A 14,752-nucleotide genomic window follows, 5' to 3' on the forward strand; every position below is an offset into this window, starting at 1 on the left:
AACCAACACTGACCACAAACTGATGCGAGCAGCATACCTTCGTCCTGGTCGCTTCTACATCCTCCCAAAAATTCATAAACCCGGAAGCCCAGGTCGACCAATCATATCAGGCATCGGTACAATAACTGAACCCATATCAGGGTACGTGGACAAACTAATAAGCCACATTCCATGCTCCCTACCGTCGTACATAAAAGACACCACACATTTTCTTCCAGACATTGCAGGTCTATGTGGGCCGAAAAACTCGTACTTGGTTACTCTTGATGTCTCTTCAGGGTATACAAATTTTCCTCACGATGACGGCATAGCTGCATTAAAAAAACATGTACACAAACCATCGACAATCTAACACCCCAGCTTTCTCTGCCATCGCATCTTTGACGAGGATGGTACTCGAATTAAATTCATTCGAGATTAACCAAGAGTATTTTCGACAAATCAGCGGGACCGCTATAGGCACCAAAATGGCACCTAATTATGCCAACATATTTATGGGAAAGCTAGAATCTGAATTTTTTGCACAAAGTTACTTGAAACCAATGTTATACAGAAGATACATAGACGACATCTTTCTTCTTTGGACCCACAGCGAGGACAAATTTTTCAGCTTTATCGATACTTACAATACTGTACATCCGAACATACACTTCACACACACATACTCGCAAGTAACCGTAAATTTTTCTAATATTACCATAACGATAGAAGAAGAGAAGCTCTCTACAACCTTATATCGCAAACCAACGGATCGACAACAATACCTTCATTACCAAAACGATCACCCACGCCACTGTAAAAACAGCATTCCATATAGCCAGGTTCACTGGTTTAGGCGAATCTGCTTTAGAGACGCTGACTTTGACACGAGCTCACAGAGGCTAAAACTTGTGCCCGAGAAACAAAATTACCCCCACATGTAATAATGATGCTGTTGAAAAAGCGGGAAAACTAAAGCGTGAAGACTTACTTATGAAGCGACCACTACAAGAAGACTCACAACGAACAAACCTCTGCTTGACTTACACCACAAGCTTCTCTCATGTAAACAAAATTCTTAAACGACATTACAACATTCTTGAATAAAGTGAACGTCTGAAACGCGCATTCCCATCCGCTCCAGGCGTCGTTTACCGACGACCACGGAACCTCAAAGACAAACTTGTCTACTCTCAAATTAACACATCACCCCCCAATAATTCATGCCGACCTTGTTTAAAGCCACGATGTCTTGTATGTAAGGCTATGCGAGAAACACACAAAACAACCAGCACACATTCCAAGTTTTCGAGAACATACGAGGAAACGTAACATGCGATTCTTCTAATGCGGTATGCCTACTCGAATGCAACGTGTGTGGTATGCAGTACATCGGACAAACAGAAACACCATTTAGTATTCGCATCAATAATCACAGAGCCCATGCGAAATCAGCCCCAAGTCTACCTCTATCAAAACATCTCAATCTTCCCGACCATGCATTCGATAAACTATCAGTAACGCTCTTAGAGATGGGATTTAAACAAATTGAGAACGTGAACAACGAGTGTCATACCTTATCAACCGATTAAACACCTTCGGTAGAGGAATAAATGAGAATCCTGGTACACTTGCAGCAATTAATGCATTAGAAAACAATGACGGCAAAAATGAAAATAGTAACTGAGTTCACGGCACTACAGCTGCGAAGGGCACTGGGCAACTAAAAAAAATTCCCACTACTCTTAATAAGTGCAGCTGTCGTCTGTTTTCTGTTTTATTTTACTACCCAATCAATTGTGCCATGTCTGACATGCCCATCAGCAACCCTGTGCACAGCCGGGAGGCCCCCACTGCATGCGTAATCCAGAAGCAGGCAAGGAATCCGCATTGCCCCCGCTTACCAACCTCTGCCTAAATATGCGGCACCCCTCTTTCTACGACAAAATGTTGACGGGGCGCCGAGTAGTTAAAGACTTAAAACTTCCCAAAAATGCTCTTTTTTGCCCCACACCGAACCGCCAGTGTCAGGAGGCGCCGTCTGGTCGGGAAGAATGCGTTAGCGAAAGGAAGCATACACAGACCGCGGACATCAGAAAGGTGAAGGGGAGAAAGGGGAGAGAGATGAAGGAAAGAAAGGGAAGAGAGTTGAAGGGGGGAGCGGAAAGAAGAGTGGAAGAGGGCACCCAAGGGTAGTCTACCTTATTTTTTTTTCTTTTTTTTGTTTTTTCTGTCTTTTTCCTCTTTCCTTTCCCTCTGATTTGAGATTGTATAAAGCTGAGCACCAACAAACTGTACCTTTAATCCTGATTAAGGCCAGACTCTAGGCCAAAACGTCGAAATAAACCACGTTGTGACCAATCACGGAGGATCTACTGGACTATATGCAACGCTACGGCCACTCAACCACCATGCCTGCACACATATATATATATATATGTATATATATATATATATATATATATATATATATATATATATATATATATATATATATATATATATATATATAAAGTTCGGTAGGTATTGATGGACTACCGCAGGTTGACAATAGGAGGAATTACTTGGATCCGTCGAGAAATGAAAAGAAATCTTACTCTATGCTCCGAAATGCAATTTAAACGAACGTAACCTAAAAAAAACTTTGTTCAAAATTTCTCATGGAAACGCCATTGCATCCAATCCTACCTTACTTCAATTGAAGGAAACCTGCTCCATATCTCATTTGAGTTGTATGAAAGTATTCCGTTAGACAATTCGACACCTCTCGTGTTATTATGATCACTTCCATAGTGCTATTATTTTTTTGTTAAACCTCTTTATCACAACCTTCGCCATCGGCAGCGCCAACGGCACGCGACTGAATCTTATTTGGGAGGCAATGACAGCTACGGAATACAAGCAGGCGGTGATTTTTATGAGCGCCGAACAGAACCGCATATGTCAGTAGTGGATATTTCGTGTAGAAGTGGTGTTGCGCTTGGCAATGCCGGCCATTTTTTATCTGTCAGGACGTTGAACCGTAGATGGTGTATGGGAGCTTGCGCAACTCAACTCCTGACCGCTGCAGTCTTAAGCAAACAGATGTGGCAAAATATTGCGTATTAATCATCATGAATCAGCGTAAGGTTTTTATGCAAATAGGTTGGTGAACGAACACACATAAATGCAATGTATCTGAAAAGCAGATGGTTTCTTCGGGTTGCGATGACACAATAAAACATTGATGTTTCAGTCTAGTGAACTTTCACTTTATAACGTTGTTTTGAAGGTGCCTTGAAGTTTGTTCAAGTGAAGTTTCAATTCATAAACAAAAGTGCACAATAGAACAAACGTGTCTTGCCAGACATGGGTTTAGTCCTTGCGTTGCCCTTTGTGATACTGCGTACCCACACTACGACTGCTTTCTTGTATACAATTCAAAAGTAACATTTCATGCAGATGTACGAAAATGTAATATAGCATGTCATACTCACATGATATAGTTAAATTCATTGTCATATAGCACATGGTGGCTTGTATCTGAAGGGATATTTTTCTGGAAGTGAGTCGTATCAGCACTTTATCATGCAATTCCATGTAGCAATTCAATATCTTACTGAGTGTAGGTAATCAAAACAAGTAGTACCTGGATATCTAAGTGCCCGTAAACCTTTACCACAGTTACCAACCAAACGAAAAGATATCTTGAAGCTCTTTTGGGCCTTTAGCAACCTGTATTGCAAAATACGAGATATCAAACAGTATTTGACTTGTGTAGAAATACTGCACACCATTAGGTTTGTTTTAAATGTGCGCAAGCTGTACTAAAAAGGTGAAACACCGATTGCCAACTACTCTATCAATAGTTTTAGAAAATAGCGGCGAAAGAAAAGTCACCAGTGGCACGTTCCTATATAAGCCAGGCTAGGAAAATCTAGCTGCGATCTGTTTTTGCAAGAGCAGTAAAAGAAGAAAGCTGATGAGAAAACATGTTAGCTTTGCCTGGTACTCATGCAGCTATTTTGCCATGTACAACTACACAGTAGTACTCGCCAATACGTAGCTCAGTTTATCCATGGATGATCTTTTCCACTCAAACTAAGTGGCTGATTCAAAGTCCAGTTTCTTTTTGCAATTTGTTTGCTTCATTTTGATCACAAGCGCCTCATGTGCTTTGCTAGGACTCTACAGTCAGGTCATTTCGGTCACTATGCATCTACTTTCTACCGCTATACTTTGTCTCCCAATACTTTTTTCTCGCTAAAAGATAAAACTGAGAGAAGCGCCGCGCCATCGCAGAGAGCGCAGCACAATCCCTAACAAAGCTGGAAGAGGGGAGTTTCCAGAATTCATTGCAAGCTGCTGGAGCTACTAATTCAAGTATGCTTGCAAATTACGACTGTTCGAAAAAATAATTTGGTGGCTGATGACGATGAAAAATTACAGTGACCGTTTTGTATTGGGTAGGAAGCATTCAATTACCGAGTCGTCAGGGGGACGAGTCGAGCTTACAACCCGGACGGTTTCTTTTTTGAAGACGATAGTCTTTCTTGGGGACCTTCGGCGCAAAAAATTAGGTCTGTCTCTCGGCCTGTACTTTTGTCTGCTTGCCCATCCCTAATGGCACGCTAAAAGGCAACGCAGTGACCAGACGAAACCCCAAATGGTCGACCCCATCCTCAGCGCCAACCAATGTTGCTAGATTCAGTGCTCATACTTGTGTGATTTTCAATTGGAAAACAATTATTGTGCAAATCCAAGGCATCACAACAACACGTCAATATTTTGTATATAAATCGTTTACTGGACAAGGCATACATGAGCAATTCTAAGGACCGTAGCGTTCATCACACTTCGCTGACCGTGCAACACTTGAAGGAAAGGCAAGTGTTTTCGACGCTTTGCTAAGACGACACGGTGGTGGCACCTGCCCATCGCCTTGCATTCAGCACCCAATCACCTTCGAGACAGGCATGCACGCCGCACGCGCGCTTCGTTTTTCAACATAAATGCCAGATGGCTCTCATATCTCACGTGTGACGTGACTTGATGCGCTAGTTTGTCTCCGCTACACGCTCGAGGCACTCTTACGCAGCGCCTCCAGAATACTATTTACCAATTTTCTTGTGCAGAACATCAAATAAACATTTTGTTAACTCTCTCCAGACGCAAGACGATCGTATTTTGACGAAATTTGCAGTGTATTATGCAGATACTGGGCAATTTTTCCCCTCTCTCGTGCGTTGTTTTTCGGTGCCTGCTACAAGCCGTCAAGCACGCAGCTATTCTGAGGGCTACCAAGGGCTTGGTCCTACCTGTACTTTGTAACCCAGTAAAAACTTCAAGATGCTTCGCCAACGCTTCACGTCAAGCGGTCATTCTTCGACCGCAACTCGGCAAAGCTTGCCTTCGGGCGCCTGCGAGGAAAAGTGCTTCATCACGGCCGCACCAACTCAGCCTAAAAACATATACGCGTATTCACAAACGCTCCTCGACTTGAAATTCGGCCTAAAGGGATTCTCGAGATTTTTCGCGTTGCAGAAATTGCTACGCAAAACAGTACTCAAGGATTCTTTGAGGTCGAGTTTCGAGTCGAGGCGCGTTTCTGAATACTATTCGTAGAGACGGAAGAATTCTCCACTTCCAGTACCTCTTGCGTGCACAGAACAACATCGTCGTTGTGCCCACACATCTCGAATAAGACGTCGGAGGAAACTGTCGCTCCCAGCTCTCGCTTCGCCACCTCTTCTTGTCTCTTTTCACAACCGGACGCGGATACACCCTCGTACCCCGTATCACGGTCCACGGCCCCTCCTGTAGTAGCGGGACAGCGTGCAGGAACCATTTTTTGCCGCACATTGGGAAAAAAAGTCAGCTTTTTTGCCGTAACGCGCGATGCCAACGGGGCTTTCCCATCCGGCTTTCCAGCCACTAGTTGTGTGCGCGTAAAATTTCGACGCAGCGTCGTTGAATTGGACATCCTACCTTTCGCGGATCTTGCAGCTCTTCTTTAAGTGGGCTGGTTCTGCGAGATATACGTGAGGGGCATACTTATCGTGGAGAACATTTGCGTAGGCACCACCTACGGCGTCGACGCAAACCTGATTACATCGCGGCCAACCTTGTTTCCACCGTCCCGGTCGTCTCCTGTGTTCACCGAGGCAGGTGCCTCACGCTCACGTTTCAGGGCAGCACTGTTCCCCTGGAGCTGCTCCAGTTTTACCTCCAAAAGCCTGTCCACCGTCGTCAGCTGGGGTTCCTTCACGGTGCCCGCTCAACACGCCCTAACCTACAGAAGGCCTTCCCATGACCTCTCCTCAACAAGCTGACGTCATCCCAGTGAGATAGGCGGCGGATTGAGAGGAGGTTAGGAGAGGTCGAGAGAGCCTACTTAAATGACGAAACATGGAGGAAGGAAACTCAGTGCGACAAAAGAACGACATGGCTTGTCACGGTTTACGGCTGCGAACTAATGTCCAGCCAATCGCATGCTGCGGCATTTTTTTTTTTCAGACAAGTTGACAAAAATTTCTTCCCGTAGTCTCTTCCTTCGCTAAACAATTTTTTTCTTGCTACATGACTTCTACACTACCGTTGAGCTTGATATATTTTACAACAGGCACTTCATTTGTTTTGTTTTGTTTGTAGCAGAAAGCGTGTTGTGCTCTGGCAACATTGTGCTAAAACTACATTGTTGGGTCGTTTGGTTAAAGCGTACTAGAAAGGTATAATTTGGTGGCAGTCACAAGCAAACGAGCTGTTTTTGTCACGCAACTCAGTATTGCTTTCACGGCACGTATCAACAACCCAAGGACTATGCCTGGCTTTTGTGCGCCGAATTGCAATTCTAATTATGCTGTAGGACCCACAGTTTGCATCTACAGATTTCCCGCAAACCCCGCTGAAAGAGCAGTGTGGACGCGCACTGTGCCGCGTACGAACTTTGCGCCATCAAAGATCGTAATGGTGAGGAAATCTCCTTTTTTCTTTCTATTCAATTTGTTCTCATAGTTCTATTTGCTGTCGCATTAGTATGAGACTGCTCAGTATTTCCGCCGTTAGCCTAAATGAAGCTTTCTGTCTGTTAGCAGCTCTGCGAAAAGAACTTTCGCCGAAGTGACTTAATCACCTCGACGAACAGCACCCCCGCTGTGATCTAGTGGCTAAGGTACTCGGCTGCTGACCCGCAGGTCTGCGCCGACTGCATTTTCAATGGAGGCGAAAATGCTGTAGGCCCATGTGCTCAGATTTGGGTGCACGTTCAAGAACCCCAGGTTCTCGAAATTGCCAGAGTCCTCCACTACGGTGTCTCTCATAATCATATGGTGGGTTTGTGACGTTAAACCCTCATTTATTTCAATCAATCATTGCGACGAGCTACGCAGACACAGTCACTGACAAATTAATGGAAGTTCCATTTAAACTCAGGCGTCCGAGGCCTGGAACTGTTCCAAGCATTTTTCCTGGATGCCACACGTATATTTCTCTTTACTTAAGTGCGGCTCGCGAAGGCAAAAAGTTGGAAGATTCCACGTACAGTGGAAATTGATGATACGCGAAGCACGAATGAGAGGTATGACTCTCATGAATGACTTTAAAACCAGCACAATGTTACGAGGTAAAGATAAATGATGCCGTACATGATTTCTGTGCCATGATTATTACGCTTGGATGTATAATTTATCTTCATCTATTCACGTCACGTGATACTGAATTTAGTATATGTTGAGCTAGCGAAACGACCACAAGGACGCTACGGGCGTGGTATGTTGTCATGTTCTTACATCACACGCGTGTCAGGATCATCTTGTTTGCATCAGTCATATATTTATTCATCCATTGACGTCGCGTAACACCAAATTTCGTATACGTCGTGCTGGAATAATGGCTGCGAGCACATCATGAAGTGCCAAATATACTCTAATGTATCGTTGACGCACGCGCACTGTGGGCACAGCGATGCTACGTTAGCAAAACGCGCGCACTCTATAGCCTGACGCTAGGCGCAATCGGCTTGACCAGCGTCCGTCGGCGTGCCCGACGGCATCCGGCGCGAAATGCGACATGCTGCATTTCGCGCCGATGGCTTGCCAAGGCAACACTGCGTCTTTTCCTTTTCGTGATTGTGGGACGCAGGACGCTAAAACGAACATGCGTCAAAGCAACGCAGCGCGCTTCGCGCCTGCGAATATATGGCGGGACTGGCGCCTAACGTGGTAACGCCCGCGTGACTCGACGAAATGAAGGCCGACATGCACGCGCTTCGCGTCACGTCGAATTGTATTGGCACCTTGACTGCGGCATGTATTCATGTTATCACATGACATACTTTTCATGATTAGCTTGTTTGCACCAGTCGCATATCTGTGTAATGCATTGGCGTCACGTAATACCAAATTTGGCATATGTGAAGCTTGCAAAACAGCCACAAGCGCATTGTCAGTGTGGCAGTAATGTTGGTACATGACACGCATCTCATGTTTATCATGTTTGCACAAGTATAATACCTTCGTTATCCATTCGCGATCCTAATACCAAATTTGTTATAAGTGAATTTACCGAAACGGCCTCCAGCGCATCTTGATCGTGGCATGAAGTCATGTTGTTACATGAAACTCATCTCATAATTACCATGTTTGCACAAGTATCATATCTTCGTCATCCATTCAAGTCACGTAGCACCAACTTTGGTATAAGTGAAGCTAGCGAAATGGCCGCCAGCACATCATGAGCGTTGTGTGTAGTGTTGTGCCACAGATATGTTCCTCGTTCGGGAGCACGTCTCACAAGATCGAGCCCTGTTTCGACGAACTGTCTCCCCCCCCTCCCAGCGCCGCCTTCCGTGCAGAAGAACCGTGCAGTTCCGGGGATAACGTCGCTTCCTCCGCCGGACCACTTTGCAGTTCCGGGTATGGCTACGTCTCCCCCTCCGAGCCCGAGAACTGGTCTGAGAGAATGGACCGAAGACGCTATTTAAGGCCGAGCCGGCCCCATGTTAGAGGGATTTTGCCCCAGCCGACGTTGTCGTGCTGGCCGGCCCTGTACAAACGACAACCTGCTACAGTAAACGCTCCTTTTGTTGCTGTTTTCCAAACGGATTGCCTCCCTGTTTCACCTTCGTGCTAAGGCTTCATCGAAGTCCGCTCTATGGCTCGCCGCTCTTCGCCACCGCTACCATCGCGACAGAGCAAATTCCTAACAGTAGTTGGCAGCTTCGGGATACGATATCCTACGTTTGGCACGCCGGATCAGACCCCTGTCCTCAACGTTTTGCTGCTCTGGGACCCGCTACCCTGATCTCAACGGCTGAAAAGTTGTATCGGATCTCTGAGCACGAGGACGACCGCCGTGATAGCGTTTGGCTACGCTGCGATACGCTACCCTGTTCTCATCGTTCGGCAAGCTGGGAGAAGCAACCCCGGATCTCAACATTGGCAAGTTGGACCGGATCCCGGAAGGCCTGATACTGTTCGACGGCAGCCACGAGTTGGAGCATCGTCGGGTACTTTGGTTGGGTGAGTGCCCAACGTTTACTGTTCATTTCGCCAGACCTCTCTAGCACAGGCAGATGTTAGGAGAGCGTTTTGGGTTTTATTTGTTGTAATTTATTATTCACGTGCTCTAGACCATGAGATTAGCTTTAGAGTACGGTGAATATCAATAGCAGAGCATCACGAGGAACGAGATCGCGATGGAGTAGTCCCTAGTGCAGGACCTCCTGGAAATTTGTGAAGCCATGGGGATTTCCGCCAAGTCCGCTAAAACAAGGGAAGCGATTCTCGATGTGATGCGGGCCGAAAATGTGACTGCCGATGAGGCTGACGAGTTTTGGGAGCAAAGCCGCGAAGAGCTCGAAGCTCAAAGGCACGAAACGTGGCAAGCCGAGGAGAGCAGAAGAAGGACAGAGCATGCTCTCAAAATGAGAGAGCTTGACCTTAAAATTCAAGCCCTTAAGTGGGAGCGAGTGAAACACCAGCTCCACAACTTTCAGGCAGGCGAGAACGTCGCCCATTTTCTTGAGGATTTTGAAGTTGTCTGCTGTGACGTTGGTGTTAGCCGTGACCTTTGGGTTGAGAAGCTCGTCACGTTGTTGCCGCGCAAGATCGCACATGTATTGAATTGTTTGCTCTCCGAGGAAGCAGGAGATTTTAGTCATGCCAGATATGCCCTGATAAGATATTTTTTTCTTTCGAGTCCTGCTGACTGGGAAAGTCGGAGCGATAGAGACAGCGCTGAAGCGCGCTGTAAAGCGCTGGAAATTGAGGCCCATCGCAAAGCGCAGGACTTCAACGTGCGTCAGAAAGAGCGAAATGAGGCGCAGCGTAAGGCGATGGAGGTAGAAGCTCGTGAAAATGAGGCTCACCGAAGAGCGCTAGAAGTAGAAGGGCGTCGAAAAGCGCGTAGGGAAGCACGTAATAATAAAGAAAGACGGAACGTGCAAGAGGTTGAGGCCCGTCGCTATGCACAAGGCGCTGAAGTGCGTCAGAGAGATCCGGGCACTGAGGAGCCGCACGAGGAGTTAGGGGCGGAAGCCCATCGGAAACCTAAGGACGCCAAGGTGCATGATAAAGCGCTAGAAATGGAGCCGCTGCACAGTGCGTGCGATCAGGATAAATCGCGTCAAAGAGAGCATGAGGCCGACTTCCAAGGCCAGAGAAAAAGGGCTATCCACGACAGCGATAGACCCCCACTGATTGAAAGCTCTGTAAGCGCCTTAGTTAGCCTTAAAAAAATCGGGCCTCCCATTATGCCACAGGCAGAGACCGCTAGCACCGGGCGCCAGGAAACGCTAGCCAACAAATTGGGAACTTCGACTCCCCAGAAAGATAAGTTGGTTCAGCCGCATAGAGTTTTGGCAGAGCCTGTCGAAGGCAGTGCACTTGTGAATAAGTGTGTCAGGGCTTCCACCATTCATAGCCATTCGAAGAGAAAAAAGCATCGGCAAAAGCGTAGCGCGGAAGAGACGAGAGGCATCAAACATGTTAAAGCAGCTGTTAAGTGCTGTGACGTCTTCATTCGACACGCCAGGTTCAGGGCTAGGCGTAGGATCGCGAAAGGGCCCTCTAAGAAACGTTTGAAGCTCAGACTGTCACTGAGTTCAAGATTAGGCGGGAAGCGCGCTGAGAAAAACAGACTTTCGGGAAAATTCGGACAACGAGATCTTGGCCTTGCCTCATCAATTCTGATGCCGCGTAGATGCAAGCAAGTGGGGAAACGTTGGGAGCGCTTGAGCTGTAACACAAGCGGTTGTTCCCCACCGTGGCGAAAGGGTCACTGGTCGAACGGGCGGCGTAAACGATGCAGTGCAGATGCCCCTTTCTTCGAGTTCAGCGGCTGCGGGTCAAAAGTCGCTGCTACTGAGTTCGGCGAACAGGCTGATTCGTCGTCCTTTTGTCCAGACCGCAACCCTCAGAAGCTGTGGAGTGCGCGACTCCCCAGAGTCCGTTTGAGAGGGGCCCCGTCTTGCCATTACTATGAATGGACAATGTAATCAGCTTTGAAAATTGGTTTTCTAGTTTGTCGTAAGCCATTCAGTAATAAATGTGTTTGAATTTTTGTGTTTTACTTTCCTTCTCATTGGAGAAGCACGCATTGGTACGTTTGTTTCATTATTATGTTTTCATAAAATTTAAAAAGGTAACAGTCAGTGTGTTTTAATTTAACAGAGAAGGCTGAGTAAAAGGCCTGTTTAAAATGCGTTCTTTGTTTGGCATTACGTGTTGGTAAGCGTGTCAATGTAGGTTAACTTTCACTTTGTTTTGTGTAACGCACGCAAGTTTCATTCTTTCGTTCTTATTTCATTCTTATTTCATAAATTTTACTCTTATTGTCTTACTTTTCAAGCGTGTTTTATCTTGTTTTGATCATAATGGCTGCGCGCATTGAAAAGAGAGCTTGTAGGAGGGCGAACTTTGTTAAGTTGACAATATGACGCTTGCAGGCGACGCCAATTTGCGTGGTTCAGAATTGCTCGGTGTACTAAATTGTAGTTTCGGTGCTAAATTGAACAATCCTCAGAAGCTTCGATCATCCAGATTCTGCCTAAATTACAATTGAGAATCGCTTGAAAACAAAAAAAAATTCTGTGTGGTTTAGCGGTGTCATGCACTGACACTTAGCTAAAGGAGTGTCAGCACTGTGTATTCCTCCCGAGATTCGTTGCTCGCTATGCTAATTCTCAGCCCAGCGTAATCTCGAGGAAACATTTGGTTCCTGCTGGTCTTGCGATTTGATCAGCATATGGAGGGTGCTTGCTTTGGCCGGAGTGGTTCGCCTTTGTGTTTGACTCCATCGTTCCAGTGAACCTCTGCAGGCCTATGGAAGTCTCAACGGGCGGAGAGAGCGGAACGGCTACGGATGGTCAACCAGCATCCCTCCTTCTGAGCCGCGCTGACGGCTCAAAACTCCGGATGCATTGTCTGGCGGCGGGGGTGCTGTTGTGCCACAGATATGTTCCTCGTTCGGGAGCATGTCTCACAAGATCGAGCCCTGTTTCGACGAACTGTCTCCGCCCCCCCTCCCAGCGCCGCCTTCCGTGCAGAAAAACCGTGCAGTTCCGGGGATAACGTCGCTTCCTCCGCCGGACCACTTTGCAGTTCCGGGTATGACTACGTCTCCCCCTCCGAGCCCGAGAACTGGTCTGAGAGAATGGACCAAAGACGCTATTTAAGGCCGAGCCAGCCCCATGTTAGAGGGATTTTGCCCCAGCCGACGTTGTCGTGCTGGCCGGCCCTGCACAAACGACAACCTGCTACAGTAAACGCTCTTTTTGTTGCTGTTTTCCAAACGGATTGCCTCCCTGTTTCACCTTCGGGCTAAGGCTTCATCGAAGTCCGCTCGACGGCTCGCCGCTCTTCGTCACCGCTACCATCGCGACAGAGCGAATTCCTAACAGGAGTCATATTGTTACGTGTCATGCATGTCACGATTTTCATGTGAGGGCCTGTGAATTGTGTTCGCCTTACAATTATGCCATACCATACCAGTTTTGCAGCATGCCATGTGAACAGAACCACCACGAGAGCTGCAGGATTATGAAATGTAAATAATGACATTTATGACATACGTGTCAGGATTTTCATGTTATGACTAGTCGAATATGTTCTTCATACAATCATGTTACGTCATACCAAGTTTGGTATTGATACCAATATTGAAACGACCAGGGAGCTTAAAGTCGTAGGCGGCTAGATAGATAGTTATATACGCTCAAAGTCGCCGAAGTTGGTTAAGAAACACTTCGCATTTAAAAAAAAATTAGTCTTAGCTCTGAAGAACCATGAATGGACTTTAACGCTCATGGTAGACGAGATTAGTTTACAGTCCTACTTCGCATATAAATGTGGTTCGTCTTAGGTGCAGCCACAAACAGTAAAATTGCTGCAAAGACAGCGTACATGTTCATCATGCACAGCCTATTGTCATCAAACAAAGATGTGCATATTTTACCTGTCGCAAAACTCGATGCACTGTGTTCTGAAACATCGCCTTATAGAGCTAGAATATGCTGGACTTCGGGTGATCACTGCCATTTTTGACATTATTTCCAGTAACCGCAAAGCAACGTCTTTTTTAGTGATCCCCCGCAATTTATTATTGTCTATGCACACTCATATGATCCTTCTAGACTTTTCGTAGACAGTGTTCACATTCTATTGTTTATCCTTAATAACTGGCTCATTTGAAGAAATCTAGAGACTTGAATGTGTTTTCGCGACATAACTGAACTTTCCAGTGAACTTTCAGAGCATCAATTGGAACATTGAAAAAGGTGCACAAAGAGGAAACCAATGAGCTCTTGTGGCTGTCTCCCACTTAATCTGTAAAAGCGCTAAATCTGTCCAACTTGGAGCGCCAGGACGTCAAGCTCGTCCTAAAGATCTTCAACCTTAATAATATTACAGCACTCACTAGTTGAATGTTAGCTCAACTTCAACATGTCAAAGGCACAGCTGAATTTATCCGCATGAATATCACGTAATGTAATATTGTAAATTTCAAAACATCTCACAAAAACAGCTGCTGCGTGAAAGCTTTCAAGAGCCAGTGAGAAGTCTGTCTTCTCCTCAGATCAATTTCATCAACAGCGTAATTGACTGGCTAGACGTTTGGGGAAGCTTAAATCAAAATGCATGCCACCTGACTCGTGAAACACACAGTGTATTTCTCCACACTTTTCATGCCCTTGTAGAAGTAACCCACTACAGGAATGAAGAGCTCTGCTTCTTGTACGTGTTGCTGGAGAAGTTTCAGACCGACTGCCTAAAGGACAAATTTGGGAAATATCGGCAATTGTCACGAGCGCGGTATCACATGTCTATACGGCAGATATACGAGTTAGAGCACATGCCCAGATTGCAAAAAGTGCTCGAGGCTCTCCGAACTACCTTATCTAAACTTTTCACCCGATGTGAAACAATTTGGTGTTGCCGTAAGGAAGCACGACATCACAAAAAAAACAGCACGTGCTTCCAGCCATTACTCCTGTGGCAGGCTACTGCGCACATGCAGCTGTAAAAAAAGCTTGCATGTGCCTTCTGCAAGGACAACCTTGTTTTAGAAGACGAGAGTTGTGAGAACGACGATTGTTTACTTATTGTCACTGCAACGAAAGGTGGCCTCAAGTTTCCTCAACCTGTTGTTGTACAAGCTGTTTTGACAATAAATATAGTGTTTCAACAACTCGTAAGCGAGAAAAATTCAACCGAGGTTTATGGTTCTCCGAAGCAAAAAGAGCTTTTTGTTGCCTTGACATCATCGTTTACCGAGAGTGATGAAGACTTTGACACTT

The 14,752-nt window shown here is 46.0% G+C and overlaps 1 long non-coding RNA gene across 1 annotated transcript in view; it reads right to left on the reverse strand.

Moving 5' to 3' along the window:
* The window catches only part of LOC119180188 (uncharacterized), a 116,816-nt gene that overhangs the window by 40,259 nt on the left and 61,805 nt on the right, over window positions 1-14,752 (reverse strand). The window contains exon 2 of the long non-coding RNA XR_012884690.1: window positions 3,456-3,517. This is a non-coding gene — a long non-coding RNA (uncharacterized LOC119180188). The remainder of the gene's footprint in view (window positions 1-3,455; window positions 3,518-14,752) is intronic.

Source organism: Rhipicephalus microplus, chromosome 7 (genome assembly GCF_043290135.1).
Source record: "Rhipicephalus microplus isolate Deutch F79 chromosome 7, USDA_Rmic, whole genome shotgun sequence".
In the NCBI taxonomy this organism is placed as follows: domain Eukaryota; kingdom Metazoa; phylum Arthropoda; class Arachnida; order Ixodida; family Ixodidae; genus Rhipicephalus; species Rhipicephalus microplus.